The sequence below is a fragment of the Lissotriton helveticus genome, chromosome 1_2 (genome assembly GCF_964261635.1).
Source record: "Lissotriton helveticus chromosome 1_2, aLisHel1.1, whole genome shotgun sequence".
Taxonomy (NCBI): domain Eukaryota; kingdom Metazoa; phylum Chordata; class Amphibia; order Caudata; family Salamandridae; genus Lissotriton; species Lissotriton helveticus.
Window position 1 is genome coordinate 85,796,701 of NC_136058.1, and position 17,946 is coordinate 85,814,646.

Here is a 17,946-nt window from a genome sequence, read left to right on the forward strand (position 1 = left end):
GTGCACCCCAACCAGAGCACTTTGTTCAGCTACGGCTTGTCTTGTGAGAGTGCCTAGATTTAAGAAGGCTAGGGCCGGGGGCAGATCCTTCGGAGTTGCTGCCACTAAACTCTGGAATAGGGTGCCCCTGGACATCCGCCAAACGGAAGAACTTCTTCTTTTCAGGAAGCGTGTCAAAACCTGGCTGTTTCCGAAGGCTTAACTTGCTGGTCACTTTTCGCTCTGCTTCTCTCTCGTGCTGCCACCCCGCGAAGTCTCAGCGCCAGGATGCCTGATAGCTGAGCTATACAAATATTTTAAATAATAATAATATATCAATGGGGTAGTGCAGTATTTTTATAATTATCCCACGGATGCACCCACTTTAGCAGGGATGAAGATCCTGTTGCTTATGTTTGCAGACGACACCCTTATACTCTCCAAGACACAAAAGGGCCTACAGCGTGCCTGTAACTTGCGGGGTAGGAAAAGGCAGGAGACGTGTCTTTGTTAGGGCAGGCTTTATTCGATGATATAACAAGTCTGTACAGGTTTTCCGGGGTACGGCTCTCCGAGGGGATCTGCTCCTTTCCGTGCGGCTCTTTCTCAGGATTCCCTCCTCCTTTCTGCGAGTCGGACTCCTCCTCCGCTTTCCTTCTTCAGACTCCGTTGTGGAACAGGCTCCACCGGTGGCGGAAACACAAGAGAGGGGGGTGTCAGTCCACACACTTTACTCAGGTAACTGTAACCAGAAGGGGATTGAGGGAAACCAAAGTGCTCCGGGTTAATAGGGAAGTGAAGGGCAGTGGTTACCAGGGGACTAGGGAGGATTCACGGGGTGCCTCTACCCTTCCTCCCAACCCAACCCAAGATACGTTTATACACCTCTGTTAGCGGCTGGCGTGCGGCTGGGTGACCCGTAGTGTCGTTGGCCTCCTGGCTCCTGCGCCTCCAACGGGTCTCTTCTGTCCTCCGCCTCCGATGTTCCTCGCCTCGCCTCAGCTGTTCCTCGCGTCTCCTCCGCCTCCGATGTTCCTCACCTCGCCTCAGCTGTTCCTCGCGTCTCCCCCGCCTCCGATGTTCCTCGCGTCTCCTCCGCCTCCGATATCGTTTTCTCGAGTCTCCTCTTGTCTTCTCTCTTGCTCCACGCCGCTCCTCTCCACACGCTGTCCCCTCTGCCGGTGTATAGACACACCTGGGCTCTCTCGCTGACGACATTTAAGGCGGGACTAGACTCCTCCTCCTCAGTGCTCATGCTTGTCCAATTAAAGGGCCCGGTACCTTCTTCTTCCTCGTCGCAACTGTACCGTTCATCAGGTATGTTCCACAAAGGGGGCATTGGTGTCTGTGGAAACAAGAGGGAGGGGTCACAGGTTGAATGCTCACACCGGGGTTCAGGGTGCAGAGGCAACCCGTCCCCGTTACAGTGCCCTATCGAGATCCGAGGAGTTTTGTCAGGACCGTGACCTCGTAGTTAAAGTAGATAAAACAAAATGTATGGTCCTACACAAACACAGGAATATCAGGGGTAGAGTCGTAATGAAGGAAGGTACTCTGGAACAAACACAGATTTTTACTTATCTAGGGGTAACCATTGGCAACAAACTAAGCTGGAAGCCTCAAATAGATCTGCTCTCTGTCAAGCATGCCCAACTCTCAGGTGCCCTGTTGAAGGAGCAGCGATCATCATACACTAAACCAATCGCTCCTGCACTACCAATCTATTCCTCAAAAATTAGGCTTCGATTTCGTATGGGGCAGAACTGCGGGGTTACGCCAAAATAGATCCTTTAGTGAAATCTCAAAATACATTTTTGAGGTAATTAATTGGCCTCCCACAGTCCACCCCGTTATTACCCTTATTCTAAGATCTGGGTTGCTATTCGATTGAGGATGTGGCACATTTTAGGCCAGTGGCATACTGGCGAATGCTCTGGGTCACCCCAGAGCTTTCACACTATGCCCAAGCCCTAATAGAAGTTAGGGAGGCTGACGGTATGAGCAAAATTCCGTGGCTAAGGCAAATAAAAGCCACTCTCTGCGAGATGGGGATGAGCAGTTTATGGGCATCCCCTGCTGACAGTGTATTTCCAGCTAAAAGTGAGTTCAAGGCAGCATTCTGGAACTCGCTTGGTATGAAGCGGTGTGCCGCTTTAACTGGCCCCTCATTATCCAGAGACTTCCTTGAGATCAAGCATGAAGTGGAATATGAAGGGTACTGGGATCTAATTACCACCCCCAAAGACAGGAAACTGTACCATCAGTTTAGGGTGGGTTTGCTTCCTACCAATGTATTTACCAACAAATGGCGTAACTCAATTAGTAGCAATTATCGATGTTGTCCTAATTCTAATGAATCACTGGCACACATTCTGTTTGCTTGCCCAGCCTATAGAAATCCCAGGTCCACATGGCTTAAATCTCTATGTCTAAATCTGGGGACCAGGTCAAGTAGCGAGGCATTCAGGATTCCAAAAAAATCTACCAAAGAGTTCATTGCGATTGCTGTCGCTAAGTTCTTGGGCTGGGTGTGGGTGATTCGTTTGAAAGAGAGGAGCTCTAGGTAAATGTTTTATGCTCCTTAGTTTCAGGCGAAATTTTTTGCACTGTGTACTGTACTGTCTAGACACCTAATGAACTTAAAACTGCTTCCCTGTCCCTCTTCCAGCGCCCGGGGTAGCACCGGCAGACACTGACATGTCTTCAACAAGGCTCTTTCGGGAAAAGAAAGAGTAAGTAAGTAAGTAAAAGTTTATTTGTTGATTAAATAAAATCATTACAAACAGCAAAGTATATATCCAAAACAAAATCTGGTTAAAAATATACAGATACAGTGGGTTTTTATATCCAAGATGAGATCCAGAGCTAAGCCCTAACATGATTTATTCAACTGCAAACAAACAGTTCACTAATAAACAGTTAGCAGCAAAAGTTAAAGTCTTTGTGCTAGCAGCAAAAATTGCAGATAGACTTTTTAGATTGGTAAAGGTACATGATATACAACTCACCAACAAAAATTAAAGTGCCTTGTGCTAGCAGCTTAGAATCGTCAGGTAAACTTTTAACTTAAAAAAAGAAAATGTGTACATAAAATGCCAACCGCCATTATGGAATTACATTTAAAACAGTACGATACATGGGGTACACTCCATCAGATAGCAGCAGGAATTAAAGTGCCTTATGCTAGCAGCTAGAGTTTTCAAAGAAACTTTCAAATAAAAAGTATACATAAGATACAATCCACTATTATGGAGTAACATTAGATACAGGATGGTACATTTATAATAATACATTTTAGACAAACCTAAAATGGCCCATACTCTCCCTAAAAACATTTAAAATCATTATATCATTATCAATTTTTAGATAATTTTCATAGCAGAAATTTCTTCAGTTAAAATATCTACTTTACAGAATTTCTTTTCAGCTATAAAAATAAACTTAACAAATTGCTAAATAAGACGAATGGTAACACCACTTAGACATACAATAATTGCAGTCCTACAAGTTCTTACTACCAATTCATTAAAAATAGGCTGTAAGACGGTCTTCCGCTCTTCTAGCAATTTTGGACATAGGGTTACTATATGCTGTAAGGTTTCATCACACAGCCCAAATAGCCTGCAAAGGTTGGACGGCCACTTTTTCTCACATTTTGGAATTCCGTCTTTAGTTGGATATCTTCCAAACCTTAATAATATGAATTTATTCTTAATCAAAGGTTTTAAATGAAATAACAAATAAGGTTGGGGAGCCAGTTTGCTGAAAGAGTTAACTATTGACCATAGATGTTTTTTTCTCCTTAATTCATCTTTATCCGTTATAGTAGACAATGAAGCAGCTGATTGATTAATTGATTTTTTGTAAACCCTTTTACTCCTCACTTCACCTACTAAGTTTGGGCATTCAAAGTTACGTAAACACTCATTTAAATAAGTTTGCCAAGTACTCGCATATTCACTTTTTGATATCTCAAGCCAATACAGATTTGCTAGCGAACCCTCTTCAGCTCGAGATAGTGTCAATTAGGACTTCAAAAATGTGGATTGTCGGGCCAAAAACTGTTTCTTCAGACCAAATTCAAGTTTTATATTGGCACGACTAATCTATCTGGGAATCCTAAAAACTGATTTAAATGTCCTTAATTCAATATCATCAAGCATTTTCGCATCTTTGCCCCGGAAGATAATGGAACCATAGTCCAAAGATGGAATTAACTTTGCTTTCATAACCTTCAGCAAGTGATCATAATTTGGGCATAATAGCTTATCTCTCAATTTTCTAAAAGCAAATGCGAGCGATGTGCCCTTAGCTTCAAGATTATTAAAATGCTGCCTAAAAGTTAAATGGTAAACGTGATTAAAAAAGATGAGCACTTGAAGCAAATGAGTAGTTTGATAGTAAATGCACTAGGTACATTAGGTACATTACAGACATGTGCCAAACAGGAAGAGCTTAACTCTATAGTCGTGCAGGTCCACGAGGAACTATTTAACCAGCTTTAAGGCTTTTTAATTTCTAAAATCAAAAAACCTCTGATACACTCGGGATTTGAGGGGGCCGCCTGGTATGACACTTCATGTAGCATGGCCTATAGAACCCTAGCTAGGGCAATAAGGTAAAAAAACAGCGACAACATCCGAAGGGTTAGGGCAGAATATACGGCTGCCCAATATCGAGCTAAAAGGGACTGGGACGAACTGCTTAAGGCATGTTCGGGGAGAAACATGACTACCTTCTGGCACTTGGTGAAATGGGGCAGTGGGGCACCTAGTAAGGTGCCTGTGAACCATGTAGACCCAGACCAGTGGGCATCGCATTTTAAAACCCTGTTTGCATATCGTGGGCAGGTGCAAGACTGTTTTGATATGCCACCTCCAATTTCTAATTTGCACTTTACCAAGAAAGACGTGGAAAATGCCTTACTCTCAGTCCCAAGAGGCAGGGCGCCCGGGCCTGACTGCATCCCGCTGAGCTGTTCCTTTATGATATACCTAACTGGGTATCCTGCATTCAGCTCCTTGTGAACGCCATTGCAAGTGGAGCATCTGTGCCCGGTACTTGGGCAGGAGCAGAAATACTCCCAATTTATAAGAATGGGGATCGCTATCAACCAGGAAATTATAGGCCGATATGCCTCATTGACTGCATACAAAAAGTTTCGGCTAGGTTGGTACTGAGCAGAATACAGGCCTGGATTGAGGAATATGACATCCTGTCTCCTCTCCAGGTGGGTTTTCTTGTACAGGCACCATCGATCAGGTGTTCAGGTTTATCCTGATATATTGGAGCACTGTAGTGCTAGGGGGAGGCACAATCTATGCAGCTTTTGTCGACCTTAAGTCGGCTTTTGACCTTGTTCTCCGTGGCAAATCTTTTTGGCATTAGGTATGCCATTAGAAATGTTGACATTCCTAGTTAAACTTCATGATGCCAACTACGCGCAGGTGAGATGGGATGCGCTAGGGAGCACCACTAAAAAGTTCCCTGTAGAGAAGGGGTTAGACAGGGGTGCGTACTAGCACCAACTCTCTTCTCATTATATATCAATGGGGTAGTGCAGTATTTTTATAATTATCCCACGGATGCACCCACTTTAGCAGGGATGAAGATCCTGTTGCTTATGTTTGCAGACGACACCCTTATACTCTTCAAGACACAAAAGGGGCTACAGCGTGCCTGTAACTTGCGGGGTAGGAAAAGGCAGGAGATGTGTCTTTGTTAGGGCAGGCTTTATTCGATGATATAACAAGTCTGTACAGGTTTTCTGGGGTACGGCTCTCCGAGGGGATCTGCTCCTTTCCGTGCGGCTCTTTCTCAGGATTCCCTCCTCCTTTCTGCGAGTCGGACTCCTCCTCCGCTTTCCTTCTTCAGACTCCGTTGTGGAACAGGCTCCGCCGGTGGGGGAAACACAAGAGAGGGGGGTGTCAGTCCACACACTTTACTCAGGTAACTGTAACCGGAAGGGGAGTGAGGGAAACCAAAGTGCTCCGGGTTAATAGGGAAGTGAAGGGCAGTGGTTACCAGGGGACTAGGGAGGATTCACGGGGTGCCTCTACCCTTCCTCCCAACACAACCCGAGATACGTTTACGCACCTCAGTTAGCCACACCCCTCCTGGCGTGCGGCTGGGCGACCCGTAGTGTCGTTGACCTCCTGGCTCCTGCGCCTCCAACGGGTCTCTTCTGTCCTCCGCCTCCGATGTTCCTCGCCTCGCCTCAGCTGTTCCTCGCGTCTCCTCCGCCTCCGATGTTCCTCGCCTCAGCTGTTCCTCGCGTCTCCTTCGCCTCCGATGTTCCTCGCGTCTCCTCCGCCTCCGATGTTCCTCACGTCTCCTCCGCCTCCGATATCGGTTTCTCGAGTCTGCTCTTGTCTTCTCTCTTGCTCCACGCCGCTCCTCTCCACACGCTGTCCACTCTGCCGGTGTATAGACACACCTGGGCTCTCTCGCTGACGACATTTAAGGCGGGACTAGACTCCTCCTCCTCAGTGCTCATGCTTGTCCAATTAAAGGGCCCGGTACCTTCTTCTTCCTCGTCGCAACTGTACCGTTCATCAGGTATGTTCCACACAGGGGGCATTGGTGTCTGTGGAAACAAGAGGGAGGGTTCACAGGTTGAATGCTCACACCGGGGTTCAGGGTGCGGAGGCAACCCGTTGCCGTTACAGTGTCCTTTCAAGATCCGAGGAGTTTTGTCAGGACTGTGACCTCGTAGTTAAAGTAGATAAAACAAAATGTATGGTCCTACACAAACACAGGAATATCAGGGGTAGAGTCGTAATGAAGGAAGGTACTCTGGAACAAACACAGATTTTTACTTATCTAGGGGTAACCATTGGCAACAAACTAAGCTGGAAGCCTCAAATAGATTTGCTCTCTGTCAAGCATGCCCAACTCTCAGGTGCCCTGTTGAAGGAGCAGCGATCATCATACACTAAACCAATCGTTCCTGCACTACAAATCTATTCCTCAAAAATTAGCGCTTCGATTTTGTATGGGGCAGAACTGTGGGGTTACGCCAAAAAAGATCCTTTAGTGAAATCTCAAAATACATTTTTGAGGTCATTAACTGGCCTCCCACAGTCCACCCCGTTATTACCCTTATTCTTAGATCTGGGTTGCTATTCGATTGAGGATGTGGCACATTTTAGGCCAGTGGCATACTGGCGAATGCTCTGGGTCACCCCAGAGCTTTCACACTATGCCTAAGCCCTAATAGAAGTTAGGGAGGCTGACGGTATGAGCAAAAGTCCGTGGCTAAGGCAAATAAAAGCCACTCTCTGCGAGATGGGGATGAGCAGTTTATGGGCATCCCCTGCTGACAGTGTATTTCCAGCTAAAAGTGAGTTCAAGGCAGCATTCTGGAACTCGCTTGGTATGAAGCGGTTTGCCGCTTTAACTGGCCCCTCATTATCCAGAGACTTCCTTGAGATCAAGCATGAAGTGGAATATGAAGGGTACTGGGATCTAATTACCACCCCCAAAGACAGGAAACTGTACCATCAGTTTAGGGTGGGTTTGCTGCCTACCAATGTATTTACCAACAAATGGCGTAGCTCAATTAGTAGCAATTATCGATTTTGTCCTAATTCTAATGAATCACTGGCACACATTCTGTTTGCTTGCCCAGCCTATAGAAATCCCAGGTCCACATGGCTTAAATTTCTATGTCTAAATCTAGGGACCAGGTCAAGTAGCGAGGCATTCAGGATTCTAAAAAAATCTACCAAAGAGTTCATTGCGATTGCTGTCGCTAAATTCTTGGGCTGGGTGTGGGTGATTCGTTTGAAAGAGAGGAGCTCTAGGTAAATGTTTTATGCTCCTTAGTTTCAGGCGATTTTTTATGCACTGTGTACTGTACTGTCTAGACACCTAATGAACTTAAAACTGCTTCCCTGTCCCTCTTCCAGCGCCCGGGGTAGCACCGGCAGACACTGACATGTCTTCAACAAGGCTCTTTTGGGAAAAGAAAGAGTAAGTAAGTAAGTAAAAGTTTATTTGTTGATTAAATAAAATCATTACAAACAGCAAAGTACATATCCAAAACAAAATCTGGTTAAAAATATACAGATACATTGGGTTTTTATATCCAAGATGAGATCCACAGCTAAGCCCTAACATGATTTATTCAACTGCAAACAAACAGTTCACTAATAAACAGTTAGCAGCAAAAGTTAAAGTCTTTGTGCTAGCAGCAAAAATTGCAGATAGACTTTTTAGATTGGTAAAGGTACATGATATACAACTCACCAACAAAAATTAAAGAGCCTTGTGCTAGCAGCTTAGAATCGTCAGGTAAACTTTTAACTTAAAAAAAGAAAATGTGTACATAAAATGCCAACCGCCATTATGGAATTACATTTAAAACAGTACGATACATGGGGTACACTCCACCAGATAGCAGCAGGAATTAAAGTGCCTTATGCTAGCAGCTAGAGTTTTCAAAGAAACTTTCAAATAAAAAGTATACATAAGATACAATCCACTATTATGGAGTAACATTAGATACAGGATGGTACATTTATAATAATACACTTTAGACAAACTTAAAATGGCCCATACTCTCCCTAAAAACATTTAAACTCATTATATCATTATCAATTTTTAGATAATTTTCATAGCAGAAATTTCTTCAGTTAAAATATCTACTTTACAGAATTTCTTTTCAGCTATAAAAATAAACTTAACAAATTGCTAAATAAGACGAATGGTAACACCACTTAGACATACAATAAATGCAGTCCTACAAGTTCTTACTACCAATTCCTTAAAAATAGGCTTTAAGACGGTCTTCCGCTCTTCTAGCAATTTTGGACATAGGGTAACTATATGCTGTAAGGTTTCATCACACAGCCCAAATAGCCTGCAAAGGTTGGACGGCCACTTTTTCTCACATTTTGGAATTCTGTCTTTAGTTGGATATCTTCCAAACCTTAATAATATGAATTTATTCTTAATCAAAGGTTTTAAATGAAATAACAAATAAGGTTGGGGAGCCAGTTTGCTGAAAGAGTTAACTATTGACCATAGATGTTTTTTTCTCCTTAATTCATCTTTATCCGTTATAGTAGACAATGAAGCAGCTGATTGATTAATTGATTTTTTGTAAACCATTTTACTCCTCACTTCATCTACTAAGTTTGGGCATTCAAAGTTACGTAAACACTCATTTAAATAAGTTTGCCAAGTACTCGCATATTCACTTTTTGATATCTCAAGCCAATACAGATTTGCTAGCGAACCCTCTTCAGCTCGAGATAGTGTCAATTAGGACTTCAAAAATGTGGATTGTCGGGCCAAAAACTGTTTCTTTAGACCAAATTCAAGTCTTATATTGGCACGACTAATCTATCTGGGAATCCTAAAAACTGATTTAAATGTCCTTAATTCAATATCATCAAGCATTTTCGCATCTTTGCCCCGGAAGATAATGGAACCATAGTCCAAAGATGGAATTAACTTTGCTTTCATAACCTTCAGCAAGTGATCATAATTTGGGCATAATAGCTTATCTCTCAATTTTCTAAAAGCAAATGCGAGCGATGTGCCCTTAGCTTCAAGATTATTAAAATGCTGCCTAAAAGTTAAATGGTAAACGTGATTAAAAAAGATGAGCACTTGATGCAAATGAGTAGTTTGATAGTAAATGCACTAGGTACATTAGGTACATTACAGACATGTGCCAAACAGGAAGAGCTTAACTCTATAGTCGTGCAGGTCCACGAGGAACTATTTAACCAGCTTTAAGGCTTTTTAATTTCTAAAATCAAAAAACCTCTGATACACTCGGGATTTGAGGGGGCCGCCTGGTATGACACTTCATGTAGCATGGCCTATAGAACCCTAGCTAGGGCAATCAGGTAAAAAAACAGCGACAACATCCGAAGGGTTAGGGCAGAATATACGGCTGCCCAATATCGAGCTAAAAGGGACTGGGACGAACTGCTTAAGGCATGTTCGGGGAGAAACATGACTACCTTCTGGCACTTGGTGAAATGGGGCAGTGGGGCACCTAGTAAGGTGCCTGTGAACCATGTAGACCCAGACCAGTGGGCATCGCATTTTAAAACCCTGTTTGCATATCGTGGGCAGGTGCAAGACTGTTTTGATATGCCACCTCCAATTTCTAATTTGCACTTTACCAAGAAAGACGTGGAAAATGCCTTACTCTCAGTCCCAAGAGGCAGGGCGCCCGGGCCTGACTGCATCCCGCTGAGCTGTTCCTTTATGATATACCTAACTGGGTATCCTGCATTCAGCTCCTTGTGAACGCCATTGCAAGTGGAGCATCTGTGCCCGGTACTTGGGCAGGAGCAGAAATACTCCCAATTTATAAGAATGGGGATCGCTATCAACCAGGAAATTATAGGCCGATATGCCTCATTGACTGCATACAAAAAGTTTCGGCTAGGTTGGTACTGAGCAGAATACAGGCCTGGATTGAGGAATATGACATCCTGTCTCCTCTCCAGGTGGGTTTTCTTGTACAGGCACCATCGATCAGGTGTTCAGGTTTATCCTGATATATTGGAGCACTGTAGTGCTAGGGGGAGGCACAATCTATGCAGCTTTTGTCGACCTTAAGTCGGCTTTTGACCTTGTTCTCCGTGGCAAATCTTTTTGGCATTAGGTATGCCATTAGAAATGTTGACATTCCTAGTTAAACTTCATGATGCCAACTACGCGCAGGTGAGATGGGATGCGCTAGGGAGCACCACTAAAAAGTTCCCTGTAGAGAAGGGGTTAGACAGGGGTGCGTACTAGCACCAACTCTCTTCTCATTATATATCAATGGGGTAGTGCAGTATTTTTATAATTATCCCACGGATGCACCCACTTTAGCAGGGATGAAGATCCTGTTGCTTATGTTTGCAGACGACACCCTTATACTCTTCAAGACACAAAAGGGGCTACAGCGTGCCTGTAACTTGCGGGGTAGGAAAAGGCAGGAGATGTGTCTTTGTTAGGGCAGGCTTTATTCGATGATATAACAAGTCTGTACAGGTTTTCTGGGGTACGGCTCTCCGAGGGGATCTGCTCCTTTCCGTGCGGCTCTTTCTCAGGATTCCCTCCTCCTTTCTGCGAGTCGGACTCCTCCTCCGCTTTCCTTCTTCAGACTCCGTTGTGGAACAGGCTCCGCCGGTGGGGGAAACACAAGAGAGGGGGGTGTCAGTCCACACACTTTACTCAGGTAACTGTAACCGGAAGGGGAGTGAGGGAAACCAAAGTGCTCCGGGTTAATAGGGAAGTGAAGGGCAGTGGTTACCAGGGGACTAGGGAGGATTCACGGGGTGCCTCTACCCTTCCTCCCAACACAACCCGAGATACGTTTACGCACCTCAGTTAGCCACACCCCTCCTGGCGTGCGGCTGGGCGACCCGTAGTGTCGTTGACCTCCTGGCTCCTGCGCCTCCAACGGGTCTCTTCTGTCCTCCGCCTCCGATGTTCCTCGCCTCGCCTCAGCTGTTCCTCGCGTCTCCTCCGCCTCCGATGTTCCTCGCCTCAGCTGTTCCTCGCGTCTCCTTCGCCTCCGATGTTCCTCGCGTCTCCTCCGCCTCCGATGTTCCTCACGTCTCCTCCGCCTCCGATATCGGTTTCTCGAGTCTGCTCTTGTCTTCTCTCTTGCTCCACGCCGCTCCTCTCCACACGCTGTCCACTCTGCCGGTGTATAGACACACCTGGGCTCTCTCGCTGACGACATTTAAGGCGGGACTAGACTCCTCCTCCTCAGTGCTCATGCTTGTCCAATTAAAGGGCCCGGTACCTTCTTCTTCCTCGTCGCAACTGTACCGTTCATCAGGTATGTTCCACACAGGGGGCATTGGTGTCTGTGGAAACAAGAGGGAGGGTTCACAGGTTGAATGCTCACACCGGGGTTCAGGGTGCGGAGGCAACCCGTTGCCGTTACAGTGTCCTTTCAAGATCCGAGGAGTTTTGTCAGGACTGTGACCTCGTAGTTAAAGTAGATAAAACAAAATGTATGGTCCTACACAAACACAGGAATATCAGGGGTAGAGTCGTAATGAAGGAAGGTACTCTGGAACAAACACAGATTTTTACTTATCTAGGGGTAACCATTGGCAACAAACTAAGCTGGAAGCCTCAAATAGATTTGCTCTCTGTCAAGCATGCCCAACTCTCAGGTGCCCTGTTGAAGGAGCAGCGATCATCATACACTAAACCAATCGTTCCTGCACTACAAATCTATTCCTCAAAAATTAGCGCTTCGATTTTGTATGGGGCAGAACTGTGGGGTTACGCCAAAAAAGATCCTTTAGTGAAATCTCAAAATACATTTTTGAGGTCATTAACTGGCCTCCCACAGTCCACCCCGTTATTACCCTTATTCTTAGATCTGGGTTGCTATTCGATTGAGGATGTGGCACATTTTAGGCCAGTGGCATACTGGCGAATGCTCTGGGTCACCCCAGAGCTTTCACACTATGCCTAAGCCCTAATAGAAGTTAGGGAGGCTGACGGTATGAGCAAAAGTCCGTGGCTAAGGCAAATAAAAGCCACTCTCTGCGAGATGGGGATGAGCAGTTTATGGGCATCCCCTGCTGACAGTGTATTTCCAGCTAAAAGTGAGTTCAAGGCAGCATTCTGGAACTCGCTTGGTATGAAGCGGTTTGCCGCTTTAACTGGCCCCTCATTATCCAGAGACTTCCTTGAGATCAAGCATGAAGTGGAATATGAAGGGTACTGGGATCTAATTACCACCCCCAAAGACAGGAAACTGTACCATCAGTTTAGGGTGGGTTTGCTGCCTACCAATGTATTTACCAACAAATGGCGTAGCTCAATTAGTAGCAATTATCGATTTTGTCCTAATTCTAATGAATCACTGGCACACATTCTGTTTGCTTGCCCAGCCTATAGAAATCCCAGGTCCACATGGCTTAAATTTCTATGTCTAAATCTAGGGACCAGGTCAAGTAGCGAGGCATTCAGGATTCTAAAAAAATCTACCAAAGAGTTCATTGCGATTGCTGTCGCTAAATTCTTGGGCTGGGTGTGGGTGATTCGTTTGAAAGAGAGGAGCTCTAGGTAAATGTTTTATGCTCCTTAGTTTCAGGCGATTTTTTATGCACTGTGTACTGTACTGTCTAGACACCTAATGAACTTAAAACTGCTTCCCTGTCCCTCTTCCAGCGCCCGGGGTAGCACCGGCAGACACTGACATGTCTTCAACAAGGCTCTTTTGGGAAAAGAAAGAGTAAGTAAGTAAGTAAAAGTTTATTTGTTGATTAAATAAAATCATTACAAACAGCAAAGTACATATCCAAAACAAAATCTGGTTAAAAATATACAGATACATTGGGTTTTTATATCCAAGATGAGATCCACAGCTAAGCCCTAACATGATTTATTCAACTGCAAACAAACAGTTCACTAATAAACAGTTAGCAGCAAAAGTTAAAGTCTTTGTGCTAGCAGCAAAAATTGCAGATAGACTTTTTAGATTGGTAAAGGTACATGATATACAACTCACCAACAAAAATTAAAGAGCCTTGTGCTAGCAGCTTAGAATCGTCAGGTAAACTTTTAACTTAAAAAAAGAAAATGTGTACATAAAATGCCAACCGCCATTATGGAATTACATTTAAAACAGTACGATACATGGGGTACACTCCACCAGATAGCAGCAGGAATTAAAGTGCCTTATGCTAGCAGCTAGAGTTTTCAAAGAAACTTTCAAATAAAAAGTATACATAAGATACAATCCACTATTATGGAGTAACATTAGATACAGGATGGTACATTTATAATAATACACTTTAGACAAACTTAAAATGGCCCATACTCTCCCTAAAAACATTTAAACTCATTATATCATTATCAATTTTTAGATAATTTTCATAGCAGAAATTTCTTCAGTTAAAATATCTACTTTACAGAATTTCTTTTCAGCTATAAAAATAAACTTAACAAATTGCTAAATAAGACGAATGGTAACACCACTTAGACATACAATAAATGCAGTCCTACAAGTTCTTACTACCAATTCCTTAAAAATAGGCTTTAAGACGGTCTTCCGCTCTTCTAGCAATTTTGGACATAGGGTAACTATATGCTGTAAGGTTTCATCACACAGCCCAAATAGCCTGCAAAGGTTGGACGGCCACTTTTTCTCACATTTTGGAATTCTGTCTTTAGTTGGATATCTTCCAAACCTTAATAATATGAATTTATTCTTAATCAAAGGTTTTAAATGAAATAACAAATAAGGTTGGGGAGCCAGTTTGCTGAAAGAGTTAACTATTGACCATAGATGTTTTTTTCTCCTTAATTCATCTTTATCCGTTATAGTAGACAATGAAGCAGCTGATTGATTAATTGATTTTTTGTAAACCATTTTACTCCTCACTTCATCTACTAAGTTTGGGCATTCAAAGTTACGTAAACACTCATTTAAATAAGTTTGCCAAGTACTCGCATATTCACTTTTTGATATCTCAAGCCAATACAGATTTGCTAGCGAACCCTCTTCAGCTCGAGATAGTGTCAATTAGGACTTCAAAAATGTGGATTGTCGGGCCAAAAACTGTTTCTTTAGACCAAATTCAAGTCTTATATTGGCACGACTAATCTATCTGGGAATCCTAAAAACTGATTTAAATGTCCTTAATTCAATATCATCAAGCATTTTCGCATCTTTGCCCCGGAAGATAATGGAACCATAGTCCAAAGATGGAATTAACTTTGCTTTCATAACCTTCAGCAAGTGATCATAATTTGGGCATAATAGCTTATCTCTCAATTTTCTAAAAGCAAATGCGAGCGATGTGCCCTTAGCTTCAAGATTATTAAAATGCTGCCTAAAAGTTAAATGGTAAACGTGATTAAAAAAGATGAGCACTTGATGCAAATGAGTAGTTTGATAGTAAATGCACTAGGTACATTAGGTACATTACAGACATGTGCCAAACAGGAAGAGCTTAACTCTATAGTCGTGCAGGTCCACGAGGAACTATTTAACCAGCTTTAAGGCTTTTTAATTTCTAAAATCAAAAAACCTCTGATACACTCGGGATTTGAGGGGGCCGCCTGGTATGACACTTCATGTAGCATGGCCTATAGAACCCTAGCTAGGGCAATCAGGTAAAAAAACAGCGACAACATCCGAAGGGTTAGGGCAGAATATACGGCTGCCCAATATCGAGCTAAAAGGGACTGGGACGAACTGCTTAAGGCATGTTCGGGGAGAAACATGACTACCTTCTGGCACTTGGTGAAATGGGGCAGTGGGGCACCTAGTAAGGTGCCTGCGAACCATGTAGACCCAGACCAGTGGGCATCGCATTTTAAAACCCTGTTTGCATATCGTGGGCAGGTGCAAGACTGTTTTGATATGCCACCTCCAATTTCTAATTTGCACTTTACCAAGAAAGACGTGGAAAATGCCTCACTCTCAGTCCCAAGAGGCAGGGCGCCCGGGCCTGACTGCATCCCGCTGAGCTGTTCCTTTATGATATACCTAACTGGGTATCCTGCATTCAGCTCCTTGTGAACGCCATTACAAGTGGAGCATCTGTGCCCGGTACTTGGGCAGGAGCAGAAATACTCCCAATTTATAAGAATGGGGATCGCTATCAACCAGGAAATTATAGGCCGATATGCCTCATTGACTGCATACAAAAAGTTTCGGCTAGGTTGGTACTGAGCAGAATACAGGCCTGGATTGAGGAATATGACATCCTGTCTCCTCTCCAGGTGGGTTTTCTTGTACCAGCACCATCGATCAGGTGTTCAGGTTTATCCTGATATATTGGAGCACTGTAGTGCTAGGGGGAGGCACAATCTATGCAGCTTTTGTTGACCTTAAGTCGGCTTTTGACCTTGTTCCCCGTGGCAAATCTTTTTGGCATTAGGTATGCCATTAGAAATGTTGGCATTCCTAGTTAAACTTCATGATGCCAACTACGCGCAGGTGAGATGGGATGCGCTAGGGAGCACCACTAAAAAGTTCCCTGTAGAGAAGGGGGTTAGACAGGGGTGCGTACTAGCACCAACACTCTTCTCATTATATATCAATGGGGTAGTGCAGTATTTTTATAATTATCCCACAGATGCACCCACTTTAGCAGGGATGAAGATCCTGTTGCTTATGTTTGCAGATGACACCCTTATACTCTCCAAGACACAAAAGGGGCTACAGCGTGCCTGTAACTTGCGGGGTAGGAAAAGGCAGGAGACGTGTCTTTGTTAGGGCAGGCTTTATTCGATGATATAACAAGTCTGTACAGGTTTTCTGGGGTACGGCTCTCCGAGGGGATCTGCTCCTTTCCGTGCGGCTCTTTCTCAGGATTCCCTCCTCCTTTCTGCGAGTTGGACTCCTCCTCCGCTTTCCTTCTTCAGACTCCGTTGTGGAACAGGCTCCGCCGGTGGGGGAAACACAAGAGAGGGGGGTGTCAGTCCACACACTTTACTCAGGTAACTGTAACCGGAAGGGGAGTGAGGGAAACCAAAGTGCTCCGGGTTAATAGGGAAGTGAAGGGCAGTGGTTACCAGGGGACTAGGGAGGATTCACGGGGTGCCTCTACCCTTCCTCCCAACACAACCCGAGATACGTTTACGCACCTCAGTTAGCCACACCCCTCCTGACGTGCGGCTGGGTGACCCGTAGTGTCGTTGACCTCCTGCGCCTCCAACGGGTCTCTTCTGTCCTCCGCCTCCGATGTTCCTCGCCTCGCCTCAGCTGTTCCTCGCGTCTCCTCCGCCTCCGATGTTCCTCGCCTCAGCTGTTCCTCGCGTCTCCTTCGCCTCCGATGTTCGTCGCGTCTCCTCCGCCTCCGATGTTCCTCGCGTCTCCTCCGCCTCCGATATCGTTTTCTCGAGTCTGCTCTTGTCTTCTCTCTTGCTCCACGCCGCTCCTCTCCACACGCTGTCCACTCTGCCGGTGTATAGACACACCTGGGCTCTCTCGCTGACGACATTTAAGGCGGGACTAGACTCCTCCTCCTCAGTGCTCATGCTTGTCCAATTAAAGGGCCCAGTACCTTCTTCTTCCTCGTCGCAACTGTACCGTTCATCAGGTATGTTCCACACAGGGGGCATTGGTGTCTGTGGAAACAAGAGGGAGGGGTCACAGGTTGAATGCTCACACCGGGGTTCAGGGTGCGGAGGCAACCCGTCGCCGTTACAGTGTCCTTTCAAGATCCGAGGAGTTTTGTCAGGACTGTGACCTCGTAGTTAAAGTAGATAAAACAAAATGTATGGTCCTACACAAACACAGGAATATCAGGGGTAGAGTCGTAATGAAGGAAGGTACTCTGGAACAAACACAGATTTTTACTTATCTAGGGGTAACCATTGGCAACAAACTAAGCTGGAAGCCTCAAATAGATTTGCTCTCTGTCAAGCATGCCCAACTCTCAGGTGCCCTGTTGAAGGAGCAGCGATCATCATACACTAAACCAATCGTTCCTGCACTACAAATCTATTCCTAAAAAATTAGCGCTTCGATTTTGTATGGGGCAGAACTGTGGGATTACGCCAAAAAAGATCCTTTAGTGAAATCTTAAAATACATTTTTGAGGTCATTAACTGGCCTCCCACAGTCCACCCCGTTATTACCCTTATTCTTAGATCTGGGTTGCTATTCGATTGAGGATGTGGCACATTTCAGGCCAGTGGCATACTGGCGAATGCTCTAGGTCACCCCAGAGCTTTCACACTATGCCCAAGCCGTAATAGAAGTTAGGGAGGCTGACGGTATGAGCAAAAGTCCGTGGCTAAGGCAAATAAAAGCCACTCTCTGCGAGATGGGGATGAGCAGTTTATGGGCATCCCCTGCTGACAGTGTATTTCCAGCTAAAAGTGAGTTCAAGGCAGCATTCTGGAACTCGCTTGGTATGAAGCGGTTTGCCGCTTTAACTGGCCCCTCATTATCCAGAGACTTCCTTGAGATCAAGCATGAAGTGGAATATGAAGGGTACTGGGATCTAATTACCACCCCCAAAGACA